Source organism: Nannobrachium achirus (genome assembly GCF_963921795.1).
Source record: "Nannobrachium achirus genome assembly, chromosome: 4".
Classification (NCBI taxonomy): Eukaryota; Metazoa; Chordata; class Actinopteri; order Myctophiformes; family Myctophidae; genus Nannobrachium; species Nannobrachium achirus.
This window is the reverse complement of record NC_137813.1, coordinates 23,502,309-23,516,795: the sequence shown is the minus strand read 5'-3', so window position 1 is coordinate 23,516,795 and position 14,487 is coordinate 23,502,309. Positions and strand designations below refer to the sequence as shown.

General features: G+C 37.1%; 1 protein-coding gene across 1 annotated transcript in view; it reads right to left on the bottom strand.

Moving 5' to 3' along the window:
* Positions 1 to 349: 349 nt before the first annotated feature.
* Positions 350 to 14,487, bottom strand: part of hook2 (hook microtubule-tethering protein 2) — a 305,258-nt gene continuing 291,120 nt past the window's right edge. The window contains exon 16 of the transcript XR_013962019.1: positions 350 to 371. The gene's annotated coding sequence lies outside the window, so the exon portion shown is untranslated. The remainder of the gene's footprint in view (positions 372 to 14,487) is intronic.

The following is a 14,487-nucleotide window of genomic DNA, read 5'->3' as shown; positions in this document are numbered from 1 at the left end:
GAACGGATTTCCAAGCGGATTTTTTTGTTTGAAAGCTGTTAAAAAGTACTACACATATGGTGCATGATCTAGGCATGGGCGTGCACGATCCGTGCACTAAAAATTGATCCGTGCACTCGAAATTTAGGAAGGTGGCAGTGTTTGTTTTGTCTGACTTTGAAGGCTTTTATCTCATGAATGCCTGAACGGATTTCCAAGCGGATTTTTTTGTTTGAAAGCTGTTAAAAAGTACTACACATATGGTGCATATATGGTGCATGGGCGTGCACAATCCGTGCACTAAAAATTGATCCGTGCACTAGAAATTTAAGAACGTGGCATCCTGGTACTTGGCGGCCATCTTGAAAAGGGCATTCAATGAGTTAAACACCCTTTTCCCCCTTTTTTATCTATAGACCCAGAAATGCGTAAATTGCCTTACATAGGCTTTTGTGTAGGTTCTATAAAGACTCTGAAATAAATACTACAATATAAGGACTACTTCACAGACTTTCAAGCTTTGTTCATATAATTGGTCCTAACTAATGCTCATAAATTAGGGTACCATTGGCTGTGAACAGTTTAGGAACCCACCTACCATCATTGATCGGGAAACCAAGCTAATAGAAACTGCAGGCTTTCTATTCCTGGAAAGTTAGCATGACGGAAGCTATTTTTGTCGTGTTATTAAAAAGTTAAAAAAGTGTCACTGGTAAGCAGGTTTCTGAAGTGTCCATAGTTGAACATCTGTGAAGTGGTCCTTTAAGCGTTGTTGATGGCATACTATATAGCCTTACCAGGACTGGGAAATGTACTCAAAATATATTGAAACCGATATCTGGAACCAAAACTTTATCATTTTCATGTTGGTTAATTGAATAATCAAGGTGCAGGCTTTAAAATGATTACCTTCACACACAAACTATGAAAAACATCTGAATGAATTGTATACTGTACTATTATGTCTTGTTGCAGAATCTTCCATTCAGTTGCTGTCCAGACTGTCCAGAATAAAATTCATTTAATGCTAACAAACAGCATTATTCAAGCATACATTTTACAAATTCTCTTGGAGGGAAAATATGTGCCAGTTGACTTAAGGTTTGTGTCCTACTTGGGTATTAAAATAAATGCCAAAAATTGCTCCTACTGATGTCCTACCCTACTGGCTCATCTGCCAGTGAAAAGCCCCCTTTGGAAGGACGTAGCAGCTCTTTTTTACTTATATTTTGTTAGTAGTACGAGATAAAAGATCAAAATGACTGGATACTCTGAAAATAGTTTTGGGTACAGACACTGTCACTTTCAACATTTATCTTACTTTTTACTTTAGGTAAATAACAGGGGGTTATTTATTCCTAAAGGAAAGCTGTAGACAAACAGAAGTAGCAATGTTTTGGGGCTAGTGATTCCTTTGCAGTTCATATAATATCATTCTAGTACAACTATCACTGTTGTATACTTCTTCCTCTTCTTGCCATCGTTTGAGGATGAGGAGCTTGAGGAATCTCTGGCGAAGGTGGCAGAGGTAGAGTAACTGGACTCGTAGAGCGACGGTACAGATGGTGACTTGACAGATGTTGCAGACTACTTTCTTTCACTGGTGTGTCTAGATGCTGTGACAACAAAAGGCAACGTTTAAGTAAATAGCAGGTTAGGAGACAGTCTTCAGGCATTTTAGACATATTTTGTTCATAAAGACGTTCACTTTTCAGAAGGTGTCTGTGTTGAAAATATATTTAGTTTTTTTCATTTTGTGAAAAGATTACATTTGGAGCTGGAACTGGTTTCTGCACGACAGCAGAGATATTATAATTATTACACCATTTCTGTGTTTCTGTGGGTGTTAAAAATAATCTAGAAAAGGGTTCATAGTAGTAAATTAGTCGGTGGAGGGACGTGGGGTTCGAAACATCATGTCCATGGTGTAAGGAAAAAAACATAAAAAAATATCTGTCACCAAAATAAAAAGCCTTTCCCAGCCTTTTTTGAGCTAGGTCAATTCGACTCGGCCTGTTGTAGAGCCACCATAAGGCTGATTTGAACATTTTCAAGTGGCATTTCTTCCTTATAGTAAGAGAAAGTTAGCCTATTGCTACATCAATCTGGGAACTAAATCTAAATCACTAGCTTTCTTCACAAATGTGTTCATAAAGGTGTCTACTATCACCTCTGAACTTTGTCAAACCCAACTCCCTTGACATACTTTGTGGGAGCCAATCAAAGTTATTGGGTATCCCGAGGGCCTGGGATTAAAGGGGTGGGGGGCGTATGAGGTGTGTAATTTGGGTATTTTTGGGCCGCTGAATCCATTCCAACCATTCGTTTTCAGTTAAAATGACTCCTTGGCCATAAAATAGGCCACACCAAATTTTGTGTGTCCATGAGACATATAATATTGGCAATAAAAAAAAGGTTGGAGTAGTGTTTGAATTCATGAAAACTATTCAAGATCAGGTGGGTAATACACATGACTCACAGGATAACATGATACAATCTGACAATGAACATTCAAACACAGGGTTTAAAACATAGGGACTAACAGGACACATGTGAACTCGAATGACATGATTGGCTAAGCCTTAGCCAATTAGGCCTTTTTTATGGCCAAAGAGTCATTTTTACTTATAACTAATGGTTGGAATGGATTCAGCAGCCCAACAATACCCTAATTACACACTTCATACGTTCATATTGGCCATGTTTTATTTTTCCCCCTTTAATCCCAGGTTTGACAAAGTTCAGAGGTGATAGTAGACACCTTTGTGAACACATTTGTGAAGAAAGCTAGTGATTTAGATTTAGTTCCCAGATTGATGTAGCAATAGGCTAACTTTCCCTTACTATTAGCCTAGTGGGAATTAGTGTGCAGTTTCACTGCAATCACACACTACTTTAATTAGCCAATTAATTTATGTGTACTGATTTGCATGTTATTTGGATAAAATCTGGAGGAGTAAAAACAATGTTTTACATAAGTCAACCTCCTTATATCTGCCTATAAAAGGCAGATATAAAAAATGCATGGCAAAATAAATAAAATAAAATAAAATAAAATAAAATAAAAATCCCTGGCCTCAAGAGAGTATGCATAAAAGGTTTTTAGAAATCAACCTGTTATAGCGCCACCATGAGGCCAATTTGAAAATGTGGCATTTCTTCCTCGGCCTAGTGGGAATGTGTGTGTATAATTTCACTAGCTTGGTTAATAAACCAGACTGCACAACACCACCCACCGACACGCAGTGAGGAATTAGTATGAGCAACGCCAGGCTATAATTTCACGGAAACCGTACTCTGTTTTCATGATTTGGGGCATTTCTTTCTTCAAAACAGAGCATCCTGCAAACTTTGAAAGCCAATCTAAGCCAATCAGGTTTGAATATTACACACGCACCACCACTCACTTCAAACTTGGTTTGATTTTTTTCCCCCTTCTCCACCAGCATACAGTATCAGGTTGCTACAATTTCTACAGTCCAGTAACTACAAGCCCTGGCCTCCCCCCTACCAACAACATACCACACAGCAGCTTCTATTTTTTTCTCTATCCCACAAAAACATCAATCAATCAGGTAGTCACATGTATCACAGTAAAGCTCAAATTATAAACAACAATGGTGTCCATACATTAGCATAATAATAGCGAAAAGCTTACTAGGATCTCCTTTTAGTTGACCTTGTACCAGTGAACTGTACTGTTGTGAAACTGTACCTTTTCCTATACAAACTTCTAATAAAGTCTTCAATCAATCAATCAATCAATCAATCAATCAATCAGGGATAGACAGCACTTTAACTCTGCAGCAGCAGTGGGGCCTCCTACAAAATAGTACACCAGTTATTTTAGACAGCAACTTTAGCTTAGCTTACTTACTTGATTTAAGGGACCCTAACCCTAACCTCACTAAAACTAATGCTGTGAGGTGGGGAACATAGAGAGGGGAACATAGAACCTGGGGAACATAGGGTGGACCCCACATTGATACAGGGTGTACCAAAGCATATGTTACAAAATTGGACACAAAGGTTTCAAACCCATCATTGTTTTTTTTTGATTTTTTTGATTTTTTAAGAAAGGTATCTGGACTTTAGCAAGCAAGCAATGTATGTAGGACCTAGCTAGCAACAGGGATTGAGGCCTGTATTGCTAGCTATGTGTTATCATCTTATCAACACAATACTTGACTGAATTATTTTCCCTTCATGATCACAAACTATAATAACAAAAGTGATTGTTAGCTATCATACAGTATATTATATTATCAACAAGTAATTATGATTTTGTGGTGTATATGTCACCGGATATAAGAGAACCAGCACATTCGAGACGCGGAGCACTCGTGATGCGGCACGGGGCGGAGCAAGCGGTCGCCACAACAACGTATTCCAGGCGGTGCGCCGCTCTATTGTCCACGACACTGCGAGCGGCTACCGAAGCCCCCCTGTATCCACGAAGCCCAAACGAGTTACGAGGCCCCCCTGGGTCCACGAAGCCCCAAGCGGCGCGAAGGCCAGCGGACCTTGGTCCTGCTCTTCGCCCCCGAGCGCCGCAGGCGCGAGTGGCCGCGAAGAGCGGGCCAGGGCCGCGCGGCCGGCGGAGCGCCGCGCGAGTTACGAAGCCGTGGTGAATGCAATCGTTATATTTATGCCCAGGCCGTAAGGCCTGGGCAAGCGCACGTTAAACGCCCTGTCCAAGTGACTACAATGGAGCTAATGGCTAGGCTAGGCTAGGCTAGGCTAGGCTAGGCTAGGCTAGGCTAGGCTAGGCTAGTAAATAAAGAGTAAACACTTCCGGTCTGCGGCGAGTTCAAAGCGTGACGTAACTCTCTTATCCAGTGGCTGACGTCGCCATCTGGTGGTGATTAGTGTGTGGTGAACGTCAAAACGAGTGCTCCTTGACAACTTTTACTGGTTTCTTGAACATACTGTAACATATACATACCATTAATGTTCACAGCACGTTCTCAGACCTCCTTCTTCTTCCTGTTTACTTTTCTCAGACCTGTTCTTCTTCTTGGCAGTTGGCAAACCAACTTAGGTGCATTACTGCCACCACCTGGATTGTGTGTAACAATTGATCTCATATTATGCGTGACAGGCAGTGGTGTAAAGTAACTAAGTATGTTTACTCAAGTACTGTACTTAAGTATATTTTTTAAGTATTTGTACTTTACCTGAGTTTTCCCAATCTCCAGTATTTTTACCTCTATACTCCACTACATCTCAAAGGCAAATATTGTACTTTTACACCACTACATTTATTTGAACACTTTAGTTACTAATTACTTTGCAGATTTTGGTTATTATTATATACTTATTATTATCATATACTTCAGCTATATATACATTTTGTCCATTTGAAAATAGCCGATCTACAAGCGCATTGTGAGCTTGTAGATCTGCTATTTTCGAAAGATGTTTGTAGCCTACATTCTGCATAATGACTGCTTTTACTTTCTGGACTTCATACTTTTATACTTTTACAAAGTACATTGTGAATTCCGGACTTTACTTGTAAGGGCATGGTCACATTTAAGTATGGCTGGCAGGTTGACAAACTCTTTTTATGCTCAACCAACTGTTTTTCGCAGCCAGTGGATTCCCCCGATAACCAATGACAACCACTTCAGGGCCGGATGCAGGATGAAATGACAAAGGGGGCTTTTGAAAATTGTGAGGGGGCACATATATTTTTATATAGGCTAGTAATAATGAATATTCATTTTATAAATCTATAATACCTACAACAGATGCCAGTTTTATAATAATACAATATAATAATAAGGGGGGTAATAATAATAATGGTAATAATAATATATAATAATATTCAGCCAATATTTGTGTTGTTTTTGATATTTTCTTGACTTTGCATAGAGGGTGCAATGCCCCCCCAGGCCCCCCTGTAGCGCCAGGCCTGAACCACTTGTCATTTCGTGAGGCTTGGGACAGTCCGTCTTCGACTCACCCGATTGGACAGAAGGGGTAAAACAGTACTTCAATCCACACCATTCCCAATGAAATGCATTGGCGGAATCCACTCTCATATTATATTTTCCAGTGTGACTGTGCCCTAAGGCTACACCAAACTACCTATGACAGTGGATTACCGATTCTGCCAATGTATTTCAATGGGAATGGAGTGGTTTCCTACCAGTAGAGGATATCTGCCAAAACCGCTCCATTCTCATTGAAATGCATTGGCAGAATTGGGAATCCACTCACATAGGTAGTTTGGTGTGACCGTACCCTAAGGGTCACGGTAAACGCCCCAAAAATCTCGCAAATCGGTACACAGTATGTCTATCATGACATCAACATGGATCTGTCCCATATAGCGCCACCATCAGGCAGATTTTTTCAAACACATTTTTGGACACTGCTCCTACAGATTTTGCCCTAAAATCACGCTGCAACCTAACGGTCGCTTATCTTCCGTACTTGGTAAAAGTACAAAAGTATTGGCATTAAATGTTACTTAAAGTACAAAATATAAAAGTACTCATTATGCAGAATATTGCAGTTCAAGTTTTCAAGTGTACAAAGTTTCTACAAACATCTTTTGAAAATAGCCGATCTACAAGCTCACAATGCGCTTGTAGATCGGCTATTTTCAAATGGACAAAATGTATATAGCTGAAGTATATGACTTATGGTATGTTTTGTAATAATAATAATCAAAATCTGCAAAGTAACTAGTAACTTAAGTGTTCAAATAAATTTAGTGGTGTAAAAGTACATTATTTGCCTTTGAGATGTAGTGGAGTAGAGGTAAAAGTACTGGAAATTGGGAAAACTCAGGTAAAGTACAAATACTTAAAAAATATACTTAAGTACAATACTTGAGTAAACATACTTAGTTACTTTACACCACTGCCTGTCACGCATAATATGAGATCAATTGTTACACACAATCCAGGTGGTGGCAGTAATGCACCTAAGTTGGTTTGCCAACTGCCAAGAAGAAGAACAGGTCTGAGAAAAGTAAACAGGAAGAAGAAGGAGGTCTGAGAACGTGCTGTGAACATTAATGGTATGTATACACCACAAGATCATAATAACTTGTTGATAATATAATATACTGTATGATAGCTAACAATCACTTTTGTTATTATAGTTTGTGAAGGGAAAATAATTCAGTCAAGTATTGTGTTGATAAGATGATAACACATAGCTAGCAATACAGGCCTCAATCACTGTTGCTAGCTAGGTCCTACATACATTGCTTGCTTGCTAAAGTCCAGATACCTTTCTTAAAAAAAAAAAAAAAAACAATGATGGGTTTGAAACCTTTGTGTCCAATTTTGTAACATATGCTTTGGTACACCCTGTATCAATGTGGGGTCCACCCTATGTTCCCCAGGTTCTATGTTCCCCTCTCTATGTTCCCCACCTCACAGCATTAGTTTTAGTGAGGTTAGGGTTAGGGTCCCTTAAATCAAGTAAGTAAGCTAAGCTAAAGTTGCTGTCTAAAATAACTGGTGTACTATTTTGTAGGAGGCCCCACTGCTGCTGCAGAGTTAAAGTGCTGTCTATCCCTGTTTGTTTGTGTGTTTGTTTGTTTGTTTGTTTGTTTGTTTGTTTGTTTGTTTGTTTGTTTGTTTGTTTGTTTGTTTGTTTGTTTGTTTGATTGATTGATTGATTGATTGATTGATTGAAGACTTTATTAGAAGTTTGTATAGGAAAAGGTACAGTTTCACGACAGTACAGTTCACTGGTACAAGGTCAACTAAAAGGAGATCCTAGTAAGCTTTTCGGCTTATTTGCACATATAACAACTGAGACCAAACTATTAAGTCATTATGCTAATGTATGGACACCATTGTTGTTTATAATTTGAGCTTTACTGTGATACATGTGACTACCTGATTGATTGATGTTTTTGTGGGATAGAGAAAAAAATAGAAGCTGCTGTGTGGTATGTTGTTGGTAGGGGGAGGCCAGGGCTTGTAGTTACTGGACTGTAGAAATTGTAGCAACCTGATACTGTATGCTGGTGGAGAAGGGGGAAAAAATCAAACCAAGTTTGAAGTGAGTGGTGGTGCGTGTGTAATATTCAAACCTGATTGGCTCAGATTGGCTTTCAAAGTTTGCAGGATGCTCTGTTTTGAAGAAAAAAATGCCCCAAATCATGAATACAGCGTACGGTTTCCGTGAAATTATAGCCTGGCGTTGCTCATACTAATTCCTCACTGCGTGTCGGTGGGTGGTGTTGTGCAGTCTGGTTTATTAACAGGCTAGTGAAATTATACACACACATTCCCACAAGGCCGAGGAAGAAATGCCACATTTTCAAATTGGCCTCATGGTGGCGCTATAACAGGTTGATTTCTAAAAACCTTTTATGCGTACTCTCTTGAGGCCAGGGATTTTTATTTTATTTTATTTTATTTTATTTATTTTGCCATGCATTTTTTATATCTGCCTTTTATAGGCAGATATAAGGAGGTTGACTTATGTAAAACATTGTTTTTACTCCTCCAGATTTTATCCAAATAACATGCAAATCAGTACACATAAATTAATTGGCTAATTTACCAATGTGTATTTCACTGTGTAAAAAACACTGAAATCTAGTTTGTAGAGGTGGCCCAACAAAATGTTGCAAATCAGGAAAGTAGTGTCTGATTGCAGTGAAACTGCACACAAATTCCCACTAGGCCAGGGGTCTTCAACGTTTTCAGGCCGGGGACCCCCAAACTGATGGGGAGATGGAGCAGGGACCCCCTACCACCTCGTAGGGTGGGGGGGTCGGAGCTACGACATATTTTTTTATTTTAAACATGTACAAGTTACAGCGAGCAGCCAGGGTGGGCCGTACGACAACCATTTCTAAACATACTACTTATTAACTGACAAATGTCAATAATATCAACAATATGTCAATTGCATAGTAATCATGTATTCAAGCTATTCAAAATGGATAGAATCATGATTTATTTTTTAACATAAATGTGGAAAATGGGAAAAAAAATTGAAATCTTTTTTTTTATTAATAATTTTGCGGACCCCCTGCAGTACCTCCGCGGACCCCCTAGGGGTCGCGGACCCCCTGGTGAAGACCCCTGCACTAGGCTAAGGAAGAAATGCCACTTGAAAATGTTCAAATCAGCCTCATGGTGGCTCTACAACAGGCCAAGTCGAATTGACCTAGCTCAAAAAAGGCTGGGAAAGGCTTTTTATTTTGGTGACGGCCCTACAGATATTTTTGTATGTTTTGTTCCTTACACCATGGACATGATGTTTCGAACCCCACGTCCCTCCACCGACTAATTTACTACTATGAACCCTTTTCTAGATTATTTTTTAACACCCACAGAAACACAGAAATGGTGTAATAATTATAATAATTCTGCTGTCGTGCAGAAACCAGTTCCAGCTCCAAATGTAATCTTTTCACAAAATGAAAAAAACTAAATATATTTTCAACACAGACACCTTCTGAAAAGTGAACGTCTTTATGAACAAAATATGTCTAAAATGCCTGAAGACTGTCTCCTAACCTGCTATTTACTTAAACGTTGCCTTTTGTTGTCACAGCATCTAGACACACCAGTGAAAGAAAGTAGTCTGCAACATCTGTCAAGTCACCATCTGTACCGTCGCTCTACGAGTCCAGTTACTCTACCTCTGCCACCTTCGCCAGAGATTCCTCAAGCTCCTCATCCTCAAACGATGGCAAGAAGAGGAAGAAGTATACAACAGTGATAGTTGTACTAGAATGATATTATATGAACTGCAAAGGAATCACTAGCCCCAAAACATTGCTACTTCTGTTTGTCTACAGCTTTCCTTTAGGAATAAATAACCCCCTGTTATTTACCTAAAGTAAAAAGTAAGATAAATGTTGAAAGTGACAGTGTCTGTACCCAAAACTATTTTCAGAGTATCCAGTCATTTTGATCTTTTATCTCGTACTACTAACAAAATATAAGTAAAAAAGAGCTGCTACGTCCTTCCAAAGGGGGCTTTTCACTGGCAGATGAGCCAGTAGGGTAGGACATCAGTAGGAGCAATTTTTGGCATTTATTTTAATACCCAAGTAGGACACAAACCTTAAGTCAACTGGCACATATTTTCCCTCCAAGAGAATTTGTAAAATGTATGCTTGAATAATGCTGTTTGTTAGCATTAAATGAATTTTATTCTGGACAGTCTTGAGCAACTGAATGGAAGATTCTGCAACAAGACATAATAGTACAGTATACAATTCATTCAGATGTTTTTCATAGTTTGTGTGTGAAGGTAATCATTTTAAAGCCTGCACCTTGATTATTCAATTAACCAACATGAAAATGATAAAGTTTTGGTTCCAGATATTGGTTTCAATATATTTTGAGTACATTTCCCAGTCCTGGTAAGGCTATATAGTATGCCATCAACAACGCTTAAAGGACCACTTCACAGATGTTCAACTATGGACACTTCAGAAACCTGCTTACCAGTGACACTTTTTTTTTACTTTTTAATAACACAACAAAAATAGCTTCTGTCATGCTAACTTTCCAGGAATAGAAAGCCTGCAGTTTCTATTAGCTTGGTTTCCCGATCAATGATGGTAGGCGGGTTCCTAAACTGTTCACAGCCAATGGTACCCTAATTTATGAGCATTAGTTAGGACCAATTATATGAACAAAGCTTGAAAGTCTGTGAAGTAGTCCTTATATTGTAGTATTTATTTAATAGTCTTTATAGAACCTACACAAAAGCCTATGTAAGGCAATTTACGCATTTCTGGGTCTATAGATAAAAAAGGGGGAAAAGGGTGTTAAATAGTTTGTTTTTATATGCCATCATGCTTTCACATTTGATCATTGTTTCGGCAGAAACCCCCATCTAGTAAGATATTTAGTCGCTAAATCAACTTATGTGAACATAATGTATTCTGGACCTGTTTTTACCCCCTTTGGGTAGATGTGAACTGCCAAATCGTTAATAAATGCTTATTAACACTTTGTTGATGTAAACAAGACAATGTTCTAGTGTTAATAAATACTTTATTAGTGCTTTGTTAATGTTTATAAGCACACTGCTCCCACTTTAGAATAGGTACGGCAAAATGCTTAATTAATGTGTTAATAAATGCTTAACTAACGCTTTGTTGATGTTAACAAGACACAGTTCCATTGTTAAAGGACAACTTTGTTTTTTTACAACAAGGGTTCATATTTTAGATTGTAATTAGGGAAAAGAAAAAGTGAGTGCTAAAATGTTTTCATTTGCTTCGTTCTATTGTTTTATCGCGATTACTGTGCTAAAATGTGGGCCATGCGTACGCATGGGGGCATGCGTACAAGTGGCCAAATATGTCTTTTTAGACACAATAAGCCAGCAGTTTCTTTATTGCTATTTACAGTAACACTTCTAGCCCCCATAAGTCACATCAATCCATGAAAGGTTGCGTTGTATTTTGGGAATGGGCTTACTCTGTGTAAAATTACATATTTAGCCACTTGTACGCATGCCCCCAACCACTGAAATAAGAATCTCTAAGACAATAGAAAGATGTAAATGAAATAACTTTAACACTCATCTTTTATATTCTTTAATTACAATCTAAAATATGAACCCCTCCTTGTTGTAAAAAAACAAAGTTGTCCTTTAATGAGTGCTTTGTTAATGTGTATACCACACTGCTCCCACTTTAAAATAGGTACTGCAAAATGCTTAATTAATGTGTTAATAAATGCTTAACTAACGCTTTGTTGATGTTAACAAGACACTATTCCATTGTTAATGAGTGCTTTGTTAATGGTTTGTTAATATTTTTACCACACTGCTCCCACTTTAGAATAGGTACTGCAAAATGATTAATTAATGTGTTAATAAATGCTTAACTAACGCTTTGTTGATGTTAACAAGACACTGTTCCATTGTTAATGACTGCTTTGTTAATGGTTTGGTAATATTTATCCCACATTGCTCCCACTTTAGAATAGGTACTGCAAAATGCTTAACTAATGTGTTAATTAATGCTTTATTAACACTTTGTTGATGTCAACAAGCCACTGTTCCATTATTTATGAGTTATTAATTAATGATTTGTTAATGTTTATACCACACTGCTCCCACTTTAGGATAGGTACTGCGAAATGCTTAATTAATGTGTTAATAAATGCTTAATAAACAATGTGTTGATGTTTTTAAGAAACAAATTTGTTTTTAATGAGTGCTTTATTAATGATTTGTTAATGTTCATAAGACACTGCTCCCACTTTAGAATAGGTACTGCAAAATACTTAATTAATGTGTTAATAAATGGTTAATAAATAATTTAAAAATGCACTATGAGCTATTAATAAAGGCTAACTAATGTCTGTTAATGTGCTAATAAGTATAATATAGTTAATGAGTTTGTTATGGGGGTTTTATAAATTGTTAATTAAGTATCTTATTAATTGTGTATTAAGTGTTAACTCATTTAGTGCCACCCCTTTCACCACTAGAGGGCGCCCAGTGGCCAGAGAAAATCCCATAGAGATATGCTGGTATATGCAGAAGCCCTGCAGCCATGACTTGCCTGAACACTTTCCTTTGTGCATGACTGCATGTACAGGAAGAGGATGAAGTTAGCTTGAAGTTAGCTATTGGCTACCAAGCATTTTAGAAGCCTTATTTTCGTCAACTTAGCCATGATTAAACCTTGCACACCTCATGCATGGGAAAAAAACAGAGAAGAATGAGCTCTGAAAAATCCAATGCAATCCAGAGTGGATTTGTGCAGTTTGTTCACAGCTTTCAAACAAAAAAATCCGATTGGAAATCCGTTCAGGCATTCTTGAGATAATCGCCCTTATGTTTTACATGTAATGTAAACAAAAATGGCTGCCCTGTATGTTAGATGGGGTTGTATGGGGGTGGAACATGCAAAATCGCGATTGAAATCATGTTCACCAGATTTGATGGGGTCCAAAAAAAAAAAAAAAAAATTCAAAAAAAATGTTTTCAAAAAAAAAAAAATTTTTTTTTTTTTTTTTTTTTTTTTTTTTTTTATATCCCGAACTTGTTCGGGATAGGCACCCTGTGATACGATCATATATCCCGAACTAATTCGGGATAGGCACTCAATGAGTTAATTACGGATGTATTACTTTCTTATTATCCTTATATTAACATATAGAAATATGAAATTAAGGTTTAATAAACGGTTAAATAACTGTTAATTAAGTGGCTAATAATTTGTTTATTAGATGTTATTTAAGGTTGAACAACTTTCTTACTATCTACTAATTAACCATACAATAAGGTTAATAGGCTACTTATAAATGGCTTATTATTCATTAATAAAGTATCTTTTAAATAGGTTATTAGGTGTTTATTAAGGTTGAATAACCTCTTTATTATCTATTTTTGTTAAGATATATTAATGTTAATACATTTCTTATAAATTGTTTGTTAGTTGTTATTTAACTATTTACTAAATGTTAATAAGGATGTTAATAACTGTTTATTAAGGTTAGTACATTTCTTATAAATGGTTTCTTAATTGTTAATAAAGTAGCTTATTAACAGTTTTTTCAGTTGTTAAATAGCTATTAACTAAGGGTTAATAAGCATGTTAATAACTGTTAATTAAGGTTAGTAAATGTCTTATAAATGGTTTCTTAATTGTTAATAAAGTAGCTTATTAATAGTTATTCAAGTTGTTAATTAACTATTAACTAGCTGTTAATAAGCATGTTAATACATGTTTTTTTTATGTTAGTAAATGTCTTATAAATGGTTTCTTAATTGTTAATAAAGTAGCTTATTAATAGTTATTAAAGTTGTTAATTAACTATTAACTAACTGTTAATAAGCATGTTAATAAATGTTAATTAATGTTTATTAATGGTACCTTATTTTAAAGTGTTACCCAGTTTCTTTGTTTGACCACACAATCTTCAGTGTATTTTGGATTCATGTCAATTTGTGTTTTCAGATATTTAACCACTTGAACCGTCAATACTTAATAAACTTGACCTTTCACTCTGTAGACTGCTCTTTTTCCCCTCTATACCAAACCTCTTTGCCGAAAATTGACGATCTACAAGCTCACAACCCCTCGCAGCGCGAGGCGTTGTGAGCTTGTAGAGCTGCATTTTTTGGCTTAAGTTCTCTGAATATGGACACTATGGTTCAAGTTGTTAATATAAAAAATGAGAAAAAAACTTTCTATCACTCAAATATTTGGAGGACCCCCTGTAGTAACTCTGAGGACCCCCTAGGGGTCCCGGACCCCCTGTTGAAGACCCATGACCAATAATAATATGTCCAAAACAAGGATGAAAGGGGTTAAATTAACACTACAGGTCTCCAGCATAGATCTAGAGATCTCAGCAAATAAAATAAAATAAAATAAAAATAAAAATCTAACTTTGCTCAACCACTTTTAACATGATTGCTTTCTCTGCCTCTCTCTACACCTGGAATTGAAATGATTTGTAAGGGGGGCTCCGGCCCTGTAGTAAAGTTCCATGAAGTCTCCCATTCATTGGGGGGGAGTCACTTCCCCTGAGGCCAAGGGTA